The sequence below is a fragment of the Mytilus californianus genome, unplaced genomic scaffold, assembly GCF_021869535.1.
Source record: "Mytilus californianus isolate M0D057914Y unplaced genomic scaffold, xbMytCali1.0.p SCAF_8, whole genome shotgun sequence".
In the NCBI taxonomy this organism is placed as follows: Eukaryota; Metazoa; Mollusca; class Bivalvia; order Mytilida; family Mytilidae; genus Mytilus; species Mytilus californianus.
The window spans coordinates 112,607,539-112,620,098 of NW_026262734.1; the positions used below are offsets into that span (position 1 = coordinate 112,607,539).

The window sequence follows — 12,560 nt, forward strand, 5'->3', positions numbered from 1 at the left end:
ATTAGTATATTTTGTGTTGTGTAAGGTATCTTCATTAAATTACCACATAGTCAAAATTGTATTTTACTGAATTCTGATTTCTGCCCCATGGTAAATATTTAAAGCATTCTGCAAAAGTAGAATAAGTAAACCCCCCCTCCCTATTTTGGTAAATAAAACACATATTCCAAATATATCTCTTAATTTTGTGCTAAAAAGGAAAAGTTTCACATTTCAATTTTTACATAAATCCATGCATATGACCTCCACTAAACTGCATCTTATATCATGTATATGTATGTTGTGTTCTTAGAGAGTCCCATGTTCATTCAAGTTTTTATCTCTTATTTTCCAAAACTAAGTCTATTGATTACAAATGTTGACCTTAATGAATTGTGCATACAGAAAACAAAACAAACAGCATTTGGTGGACAGGGTGTACAAACTTCAAGTTTCTTACCATGTGCTACTCCCCCAGTGGAGGGGTGAAAAAAGTAAATTAAAACTTATCTGTAGTGTACATCCAGCCACTAATACATTGTAAAAGCAGCATTCTAAATAGAATGCACTCCTATACATGTATACATAAGAAATCTATTTTGATTTAGACCATAGTAGAATTACATACAGAAAGTTATAACTTATATCATGTATATTGAAGGTGATATTTACTTATGATAACATTAATTCTAATCTTTCTTATATATCAAATATTGTACAATGTTTTTAAATGTAGGAATCAATGAAAGAGAATATTATTTATTTCTAAACTGTAAAAAGTAAACCACAATAATTTACATAGCACAGTTGACAGGTACAGTACTGTACACTGTATATTTGCAAACCATTGACAAAGAAAACTGATTAACAAGCTTTTTAACATAAGAAATTCCCATTGGGGAATCTTTATTCAAACTATTTTAGAGCATGTATTTTAATACATGTATTTGTGACATAATTGATAATAGCTTAAGATTTTCCAATTACCGGTAAAGTCAAGTTTATTTTAATAACGGCAACAGAAACGACTATTTATTTGACACAAAATTTTCAATAAAAAAACATCAAGAGAAAGTGACAACCTCAGACATAATTCCTAGTATTTATTCTAAAAGCCCCATTATCCAATTCAATCAGAAAAAGGGTATCCCTCATTTGCATTAAGTTTGCAAGATACCAAAACACAACTATTGATTGATTGATTGCAGGTTAATTCATTAGAAGCACTCTGAGCTTAGTTCGATGTGAGAACAGGACACACACACATATATTTTTAGTTTACTTAATATACATCAGGTCCTGGAAAAGTGGTAGTCCAAAGATCTAGACCACCAAAATTTTACCAAGGATAGACACAATTTTGGTATTTTGTAATAGAAATAATAATGAGGACCAGAAGATTTTCTTCAAGGACCATCAGGGAAAAAATATTTTGAGAATTATTTTCTGTACTTCTAAAACCTAAAGAAACATACTATACGATATACATGTATATTCAATTACAAAATTTTAAAATACTTGAAAGGTTTGAGCTATAAACATGATAAAGGATAGATACATTAAATTAAATGTACATACACAATCAAAAGACATTATCTCTTAAATAATCTATACAACCTAAAGACAAAATGATAAAGTTTAATTTACAAATTTATGAAGAAACAACAATATTATGACTAATTATGGTTGGATGAAACTTACATTCAGACTACAGGATTATCAGTTCCAAATCTTTAGATGATGTTCATCTTAAAATACCTGTGTCCATTGAACCATGACGAACCTAAAATTACAATTCAAAATATTAGCAGTCGGTCAATAACATAAATATTTTCAGTACTTAGTATTAAGGAGATCTTTTTCATGGCCATTAGTTTGGGTCGCCAACCAGATTTGTTTGATTTGATGCATGTTTAATAATAACTTTGTGTATTTATTTGAAAATATATCAATTCTGTTTTTAGTCTTCAGAAATTAAATAGCCATCGAAATTTATAATACCAGCTACATGAATTAAAGCCAAAAATAAGAGATAAAAATGTCTGATAAAATTTGTAATAACTGAACAAATTTATGAAAACCGGTTTCAATAACAACCTCACATCCATGTTTGACGCCCAAATTCATTTGCACAAGACATTATTAAAGAAAGAATTAAAATACATTTATTGCTTTCTGTCATCAAATCATCCTTTTAACAAATAAAACGGTTGGTCTGTTGATGGCTGCTAAATGTCCAGTGGCAAATATGACAAGCATATTTACGATGAAACACATGCAGAGTAAGATATTTAACAGGCTAGCTCTGCAGGTTAACTAATCAGGCTACTAAGGAAAACAGTGTTTTGTCTATATTCAAAGCTGTCTTTACTCTTTTGTCCTAGAATCAGGCTGACTAATAAGAAGGTAGGATTCTGCTAATATGACCAACCCTTATTTTTCCCCAATCCTCTAGATTTTTTGTCATTTATGAACATGCACTAGTTACTAAAAACAGACTATATATTATTCTAATGATTATTTGCCTATTATTGAGCCTTTTTCAGAATGTTAGCGAAAACATTGGTATTATTTTCAGATGCCGATCCAGGATTTTGAAAAGGGGGAGGGGATAAAAAACTAGGCAAAATTTTTAGGGTACTGGTAAAAAGTCTGGATTTGTCATTTATATAAAGCTCCATAAGGAGGGACCTGGCCACCCTGCCCCCCCCCCCCCCCTCCCACCCCCTAAATCCACCTCTGATTTTTTTGTGTCTCAGCATGCTTGGCAGAAAAGCATTAAATCAATTCTAAATATTACTAATGTTTACCATTCACTACATTAAAGTTCATCTTTTTTGGGGGGATAAATCTAAATACTTGTACATAATCCATGTATTAAATCAGTTGCTAAATATTCATAAAGTCACACCAATAAAACTGAAACAATGTCTATATTAAATTTCTCTTTTCACATTATTCTTTTCTTTAATTAATTGGTTTCAGTAGCTATCATCATGCCCTTTTTATTTTATGTATCCAAAAGACAATTTAAACTTTTTTTCTCAAGGTTTAATTTATTGTCTGAAAGAAAAACCATCACTCATCAAATTTTATTTGAAGAGCATTTAAAAATCATTTTTGAAATATTCCAATTGAAATCATATTTTGTCCAGCTTTAGTTTACATTCTGCATAAAACCAATTTGATTTTTATTTTCACAAAATCGTTCAAAAAGATCAAACAATGTAGAGCATGACTTTCTAACTTAAATCAGACAAATTCTGACAATGAACTTGATGTCTAATACATTTGTTTAATTACTTGGCAATACTATAGTCAATTTGAACAACTTAGGTATGAAATATTAAAATTCTTTGTGAATACAGCTAATTCAATAATATATGAGCTAGGTAGCTTATCTGGATTTTTATTAAGGTCACGCTAAATAAACTACTTCAGACCTGTTAACTTTAGTCTTTATTAGAATTTCAACGGTGTCTCTTGTTCAATGTCTACATGAAGTTTATAGCCTCTAGAAGGTCAGTTTATAGTCCAATATATATATACATTGCACAAGGTATATATACTACTCTAAAAGTCAGTTACATGTATGATATGGTGATGAGTTGAAAAATATATAAATGTGTAGTTAACTGGTTATAGGAGCAGTATCTTTTACAGTGTGAGGTACTTTTATAATTTTACCTTTGAAGTCTTAACAAACTGTTTCACATAATAAACTGAACTTGCTTGGACAATATAACAAGACCAAATAAGAAAGTGTATGTTAAGGGTTAGAAAAGTAGAAAAGATAAGTAGAAATTCTTGTATTATATTATCTTTTCTTCACCTTGACCTCTATAATTTGGGGACCTATGATTTTGTTAAGATTCACTATCAATTAAACATTAGAATAATAGGTATTTTTTGCAAAAAAAGGGTTGACAGGGAAATCCTAAACACAATTGTTTTTCTTTTATCATGTTTATTTTTGCCTTCTTTCTATTTAATGGAAAAATTCAAATGGGTTCAGTTTTTCCAAAATAAACAAAACCCACGAACTTGATTTTTGATTTAAAAATTTGTTTTTCAGCAATTTAAGAATGTGTTTTTCTTGCAAAAACAATATTGTGTCAAAACATGCAAAATGTCTTACCAATCCTATCCCTTACATCTTACAGATGAAAGCCATTAGGAAGAGTAAATGTGGTGACCACTGTGTGAAAGTTTTGTTTCCTTGAATAGTTTTAACTTTTTCTGAAATACAGGGCTCATGCTTCTGAGAAAACAAGTTGCCTTCTTGTCGATAACTATGCTTTTCAAGACCGCCAAAAGTGATATCTAGTTATCTAGGTGTTCCCAGTAGTTGCTTTCTTCAGTAATTTTCCATTTTCACCAAGGTGATGAATCAGCAAACAAACAAAATGAAATTCAAGTGAATTGTAACCTATAAACATTTAGAATCTGTTGGTCATTTAAAACAAAAAAATTCTGAGTCTTTATTACAGGGTGGGTCCATTTTTTTCTTCTCCTTTTGAAAAGGTTAAAATTTGTAGTATCTCTAGCTAAATGATTATTTTTTTTTTATTTTGCAGACATCATATAAGAAAGAAGATAGGAAGAGTTTAGGAAAAATGGATTGATTGATTAGTGTTTAACACCACTTTCAACGCTATTGTGCTATTTCGTGGTGGTCAGTTTTTATTGGTGGAGGAAGTCGGAGTGCCCGGAGAGAACCACTAACCTTGGGTAGGAAAACTGACAATCCTAGTCAATTAAGATTGGTGTCAAGTGCACCTGCCCCGTGAGGGATTCGAACTCACAACCTCAGTGTTGACTGGCTTGTGATACAGTAGTTCGACTACTTGTACCACTTGCATTGGCCACCGAGGCCCCCAGAAAAATTAGAGGAAAATAACATCTTAATCTTGTTTTGTCATGTATCAGTGGCTAAAAGATGTCATCCCTTTTCTGACGGACAGGACCCTTTGGGGCAACTAATAAAAATTGCTGCTGGATCGTTACATGTTAACATGTTTAAGCTTCAAATATGACACTGTCCTTCATTTTCTACATTATTAACAGATAAGTAACTTTTGAAGCAAAAAAAAATTATCACAATACAGTTTAATTATGGTAAAATGCAGAAAGTCCTATATAGGAGGCAATTTTCACATTAAATTGTTGTTAAAAATTCTGAGAGTCCTGAAGATTAAGTCGGTAGGTGTAACAATTTTAATTAAAGTGGGTCAACTGGCTGCCACCTGCATTAAGCTAGGGAAATTCTGACTGCCATTGTATTAAGAGAGTAAGTACAAATGTATATGTGGGGGCTGGTATTAGTCAGACTGTATTGGACACTGATACAGATATTATAGGTACATGTAACCTACAAGACTGACGAGTGACTAGGAATTAATGAAATCGTCAAAGCAGAAACAGACATTGGTGATAATAGCTCACAAAGTCTATGAACATTCCTTGACAGAAACCATGTACAATTATCCTAGTCTCATGGGTGTTATTAAGAATGCATTGTGACGTCACAATTTCCTTTGAAAAAGCATGCATAGTACGAATTCATATGACATACGAAAACATAGGATCTGACCGAATGCTAGTCGTTTCGTAACCTGGTCGTTTCGTACCTAGTCGATTCGTAACTAAGTTGATTTATAACTGAGACGTTATGTACCTCAGGTAATTATATATGGTTATAAAGTGTGTCTCTATTAGTTTTGTCTCTGGAAGTATTTATCTCTCAAAATTGTCTATATATTGCAGACGAAATAAATTTCTTGAGTTTTGTTCTTATTTCACTTGAGCTGGGGACCGGCGTTTTTTTGTTTTGTTTTTGTTAATCATCTTCCTTTAGAACATTAACTTCACTATGTTGTCCTTTGTTTCAACTTTGCATGTTTGTGCTGGCATAAAGCCTGATTTTTCATCTGAAAAAAACCTGGTATAAACAGGTAAAAAGTTTTAGTTGGCCGGAGCAGCAGTTGCATGGTTCGTAAACAAAAGCACATCTCCATGATCTCCTTAACAATGTATTACATGACATCTGGTTTTGAGTTTATTAATCCCAGAATGAGAATATGCGTCCTTGTATGATGCGGGACCAAACACGCTGATACCTTTTTAGTTTACCTTTGGATATATACATCAATTAGTCTATTTATTATTCGTAATCAAAATTATTATTTCCATAACCTACAACTCATAAACATTGTTATAAGGTTATGAAACGTTTCAGTTACAAAATAAACTAGTCAGTTACGAAACGACCTGCACCCATCTGACCATATATTCAATTTATAAAAATATGTCATCTCTCAATCTTAAATCTTATTAGAATTTGGAGTTGGCTCCATCAAAACGACCCCTCCCTTGGTCCAAATAATTATGACCTTTTGAAAGGCTATTTTATTTATTTTTTTGCTTTGAAGGCGTCAAACCAAAAATAAAATAGCCTTTCAAAATGTCATAATTATTTGGACAACCCCTCCCCCTATTTTGAGCGATTTTAGCTATAAGAGGTATAACAGGGTAGCCTGACATCATTAAGAGAATGGGGTAGTACACTTCAAAGAATATACAAGCTCTCAGTTTCGTACAAGAATCATTCTTGTATTATCACAGTCATTCGATTCATCCCCGCCAAGTGCCAAGTCGTGCTCGTCTTTAGAACTCTTCGGTCATTTCGTCAACCTCCAATCTGGCGTACCTAACAACCGGAATCTGTCATACGGCGAGTTGTGACAGCCCGTGCTACAGAAATTAACAAAATTCAAGCACGTTTTGCATTTGTTTAATTCGTAGATGCTTTCTGTATGAAGAATTTGTTTCTTTTATTGAACTGCTGATGAAAAATAATAATGTATTTAAACTGTTGAAGCATGAGTCACTTTCCAACCTTAATCAAACAAATTCCTACAGTCATTGATACAATATTTACAAAACATGAGAAATAACGTAAAAATATACACACCTTCAGAATTCTTTTGTCACAATCCAATCACAATGTTTTAAAATATTATTGCCATTTGGATAATGAGAGAGATTATCTAACTAATCACCGAACATAACACTTTCCCCCAGCAAAACTTTAGTCTTTTCATGTCTCCGCCAATTATATCACGTGGTTATCTTGTTTATGTATTGAACTTTATGTAAAAATTCAGTTGATCAATGAAAGAACAAGCCTTGACACGTATATATAAAATAAAGTTTAAAAGGATTTGTATTGAATATTTACAAAATCATGAGAGGGCCCTTGTTCTAGTGGAGTTATGTACTGGTTATTAGTTTGAGAGGATCAGTAAATTAATATATTGGAAGTCAGATTTAATTATATAATAATAAAAAAAAAAAAATACGCACAACAGTAAATACAAATATTTATAGCTAACTCTAGTTGACAAACAATTGGAACATCTCTATTCGCAACCGCTTGAATAATAAATACTGAGAATAAATACAATTAGTTTTTCTAAAAGTCACAATTTCGGAGGCGGATTTAGGGCGAGGCGGGCAGGGGGGCCGGTCCCTATTATGGAGCTTCATATGACAAATGCATATACTTTTTACATGGATCACTTGGCCAAACATTGGCTTGCCAGAGGGACCCCTTTTTTCAAAATCTTGGGACAGCACCTGGATTTTGCCTTAGTCTCACTGGCCAGAGACAGATTCATAGTATATACATCCTTGCTTATCTGTACCAGAGACATATGATACAATTTATACAGTATCTGTTATCCTGGGATCCTGGCTCACTGCTCGACAGTAGACTATCGACGAAGTATTAGATTGGGTCAGGATGCCAGACTAATGTATCTGTCTGTACTGAACCAAATGACCGAAAAAAACCGGGGGCGCAACACAATTTGCCAGCTGTCTGAATGCAAGCCCGGAACAAACTATATATATTGGCTTTGGTTATTCTTTTCCCAGAGACAAGTCATTAAAAAGGAAAATAACAAAAATACCGAACTCCAAGGAAATTTCAAAACGGAAAATCCCTTATCAAATTGCAAAATACATCAAACGAATAGAAAACAACGGTCGAATGTAGAAAAAGGTGGATTAAACCTGGTTTTATAGCGAGACAAACCTCTCACTTGTATGCCAGTCGCATAGAATTCCATTATATTGACAACAATGTGTGAGCAAAACAAACAGACATAATAGGTAAAAATGTCAAAAATTGAGGGGGGCAATAGGGGGTCCGTTAACATGTTAACAACACCTCGATTTTGGCAAAAACAGTTAACAACAAATATAAGATGCTGATAACAGTTAACACCAACTTTAAATGAATAACAGATAACAGTGGTGTAAAAACTTCAATATTACCTAACAACCATATTGAAAAATAGAACTATGTTAAGGTATTTGATTGTTCTATCCGAATTTGAAGAATTTTCAAAGCAAAATGGCGGGTGTCTTGCAAAAAGCAGGAAATGCTCACCCTTTCAAAGCATCTGAGTTTACTCCAGTTTTGATCATCGTAAGATGTTTTAGCGCGCGACCGCTGGTCTTACGACGAACAGGGGGAAAACAATATTTCATCGAGGGGAGAAATTTTTGCGTCCGAGAATTTTTTTTCTACGAGGACCATCGCAAGATGTTTTATCGGACAACCGCGGGTCTTTGCGATGCACCAGGGGAAAAAGAATTTCATCGAGGGGAGAAATTTTCACCTCATGGAAATGTTCTACGAGGACCATCAGAAGAAATTTTAGCGCTTTATTATAGCGGTAATGTTCTATCCGCAGGTTCACCTACGGAAAGCTTGTTACGACTTTTACTTCCTCTAGGCATTCAAGTTTGCGCATCTTTTCAATCCCTAGCACGAAGGAGGTTCAACGGGTTACCCGACCTTTCCAGGCAAGGGCAGAGACACGCTGATTCCTTCAGTGTAGCGTGCGTGCGGGTCCGAACATCTAAGGGTATCACAGACCTGCTATCGATCAATCATGTGTGGCTAAACGCCAATTGTCCCTTTAAGATGTTGAGCCGACGTAAATGGGGATCGGCGATTTATTAGCTGTTTTAACTGCAACAATTTTAATATACGCTATTAGAGCTGGAATTACCGCGGCTGCCGCGAGTGGCACCAGACTTGCCCTCCAATAGATCCTTGTTAAATGGTTTAAAGTGTACTCATCCCAATTACGGGGCCTCGAAAGAGTCCCGTATTGTTATTTTTAATCACTACCTCCCCGTGCCAGGAGTGGGTAATTTGCGCGGGTGCTGCCTTCCATGGATGTGGTAGCAGTTTCTCGTTGCTCCCTCTCCGGAATCAGTTACAACCATGGTAGGCATATCACGTACCATCGAAAGAAGATAGGGCAGATATTTGAAAGATACGTCGCCGGCGCGAGGCCGTGCGATCAGCACGAAGTTATCCAGTCTCACCAATCCGACCGGCACCTGCGAACCTGACTGGTTTTGATCTAATAAACGCGCTCTTTCCGCGAGGTCAGAGCCGTGCTTCATGTATTATCTCTATAATTACCACAGTTATCCAAGTAGGATTGTACGATCTAAGCACCATACCTGATTTAATGAGCCATTCGCGGTTTCACTATGTAAAAGTATGTACTTAGACATGCATAGCTTAATCTTTGAGACAAGCATATGACTACTGGCAAGATCAACCAGACAAGTACCCACAACCGTTTTTTTTTTCTTTGGTTTGTCCCGTATCGGTATCGGCCGAAAGCCAAGGTGCCGTGGACATTGAAGGGGGAAAGTTAGGGCCGCGCGTGATCCTACCGTCCAAAATCTTTGTTGTACCTCTTCACCAGCCTGCCGTGTCAACTTTTATGCATTTTGTTTTTTTCCCCATGCATCGTTTGTCCCGTCTGGTTTGGGTTCGTTCATTTCGACGTTTTTCTCCGTCAGAGAAAACAAGTCGATCGTTCGGACGAAGAAAGAAAGCTAAAAAGTGTGACGCAAAATTGATATCTCGTAGGGGATAAACCAAGCTCTATCCCCATCCTCGCCCTCCTCCGTAGTGCCGGCGAGGCGTGTATTATTTTTCTTTTCTTTTCCGACTCTCCTTTCTTTTTACCGTGCGCCGACCGTTTCCCGGTTGAGACCGGGGCGACCTTTGAGAGACGTGTCAGATGCATGCGATGATACCAACGCTAGTACCGTGCGACTATTTCTGGCCTGCGCCTCTGGACCAATGATTTGTACCCAGACTGTCTTGGCTGACCTTAGCCGGCGGTGTAGGGTCGTGCAGCCACTATGTCGCTTTACCAACTGACTTTTCTTGGGAGATCGGACAGGTAGCAACAGGACCGCATTCTACTACCTTCCTATAGCAGTGAAGATCGGGTCTTCACTTCTCCCATGATATGAAGTTGCACTTGACGCCTGGGGATTCCAAGATTTCATAAATACGGGCGGCAACCAGGGGGGGGGGGGGGTATGGACGGCTGTCAACCCGATGATCTCCGCTATGTACCTGACACATTAGTTGTTTGCCGTTCTGGCTGGGAAGGCATTTTCAAGATTTTCAATTTTTTTCTACGATACCTATTTTTACATAGATGCTGTTTATGTTACTCCTTTGATGTAGCACTGTAAACAAAGAGATTAACAGCAAATTTAATGTGATTAGTGTGAATCTTGAAAATTCTTGTAAATAACGGTTAACAGAGATAGATCATGTCAAAAATAGTGAACACTTTAAGTATCAAGTAACAGATAACAGGAATCCCATTTCCATATAAAACAGTTAACAACATTGCCAATTTTAACAGAACAGATAACAGACAGTGGGTTGAAAACAGTTAACAGTTTATATATATTTCAAATAACAGTTAACAACTGTCACCTTGAAATAGCCCAAAACAGGTTAACAGAAAAAGGTATTGCCCCCTCCAAAAATTGAGGTACAGCAGTCAACATTGTGTTGTAATCTTAATTACCATAAAAACAAACAACTAAGTCAACAAAAAAAAAATAGCATATAGACACATATCGAAAATGAAAGAAAAGAATAAAAAAAATGACCAAAGCACAATAATACAATGGCGGGATGTGTAAATACCGAGCCACGCCAAAAGGATATCACCTGAAAAATGAAATAAACAGTAAAGGTTAAAAATATACAAAGACAAATAAAAAGAACAGTATAACCCGTAATTAAGATGATAAACAACGTCAGCATCTAGAACCTATACTTCAAGACCATCATATGTTATTTGTGAAGTTGATACGGAATATTTATCAGCAAGGTCTTGGTACCTTCGGATATCAGATGAACTTTTTTTTTAAAAGGACGAGACGCTCTTTGACATAACCCTGGTTCATTAACTTTCTGCTGACACTGGTGCCAATTTATAAAGTGTGAGTAGCAAAAGACAATACAACCTGTATCTTTCAAATAGATCGTTAATCAACATGGAAGAAATGCTTTCGATGAGGGCCGCCACTTTACGATGTTTGCGTTCTTTCACGTACGCGTTACTAGAAACGTGTATCATGAAGGATGTAAAATCAAAACCTCTCGATTGCTTTTGTTCATCATTCCTATTCAATCCACGGTCCATCTACATGGGAAAGAAACTTAAAAGATACTGATGGAAACTTTATCTGAATGGATCAATGCTGTTGTGTCATATATTCAGAATGACATGACTACTACGATGTACCATGAGCATAAGAGCTTCTAAGGACTTGGAAGAAGCTTGTAGAGTTAGGGAGGCTGTTTCTTTTCTAGATCGTATAAACCGACTCGAGCGTTGTTATCCAACACCTACACCGTCAAAACAGTATTATGTGTATATGCAAACTGGAGGCTCTGAAGAGCCTGTGTCGCTCACCTTGGTCTATGTGCATATTAAGCAAAGGACACCCTCCAACATTGTAGACGAGAATAGAATGCATGACAACAATCTCTGTTTTGTTGATCCTGTAGTGCTGATCATTTTGTCTGTTCAGTTTCTCTCTATCTTCTTTAGTTTATGCGCAAAGCACAAAAAAGGGTAAAAAAAATCGTCATTTAAGGGCAATCACTCCTATTCTACTAACTATATCGGAAAAAAATTGACTTGTTAGTAGATCTTGCCTTGTTGATCATTTTTGTGATTTAAAGTGTCTATTTATCTATTATAATTTTTATCATATAGGGCAAAACGCAAAAAAAAAAATGGTAAAAATCGTCATTAAAGGGCAAAAACTGCAATAAGGAGTCGTCAGACCGTTTCTTCCATTTGTCTTAATTATAGGACTTGTCTTGCTCATAATTTGTTTTAATTTCAGTTTCTATCTATCTATTATAATTTTTAAGATACAAGGCAAAAACGCAAAAAAATGGTAAAAATTGTCACCAAAGGGGCAATAACTCTAATAAGGAGTCGAATGACGACTTTGACTATGAGACTTATTTGAAGAACTTGTCTTGCTGATCATTTTTACATTTTAAAGTTTCTTTCTATCTTTTATAGTTTTTAAGATAATAGACAAAATTGAAAAAAAATGGTAAAATTTGTCATTTAAGGGCAATAACTCCTTTAAGAAGTCGTCTGACAGTTTTGACGTATATGAACAATTGGTAGAACTCAACATTCTGAACAATT

At 35.2% G+C, this 12,560-nt stretch overlaps 1 protein-coding gene across 16 annotated transcripts in view; it reads right to left on the bottom strand.

Moving 5' to 3' along the window:
* The window catches only part of LOC127712109 (RIMS-binding protein 2-like), a 172,177-nt gene extending 165,058 nt beyond the window's left edge, over nucleotides 1-7,119 (bottom strand). For 15 of the 16 annotated variants that reach the window (XM_052218331.1, XM_052218332.1, XM_052218320.1 and 12 more), the window contains exons 1-2: nucleotides 6,953-7,119; nucleotides 1,681-1,762 (exon numbers count right to left, since the gene is read on the bottom strand). The gene's annotated coding sequence lies outside the window, so the exon portion shown is untranslated. Of the gene's footprint in view, nucleotides 1-1,680; nucleotides 1,763-6,578; nucleotides 6,652-6,952 lie in introns of those variants that run through there. The other variant, XM_052218317.1, reaches the window with a different exon arrangement.
* Between the last annotated feature and the right edge of the window lie 5,441 nt (nucleotides 7,120-12,560).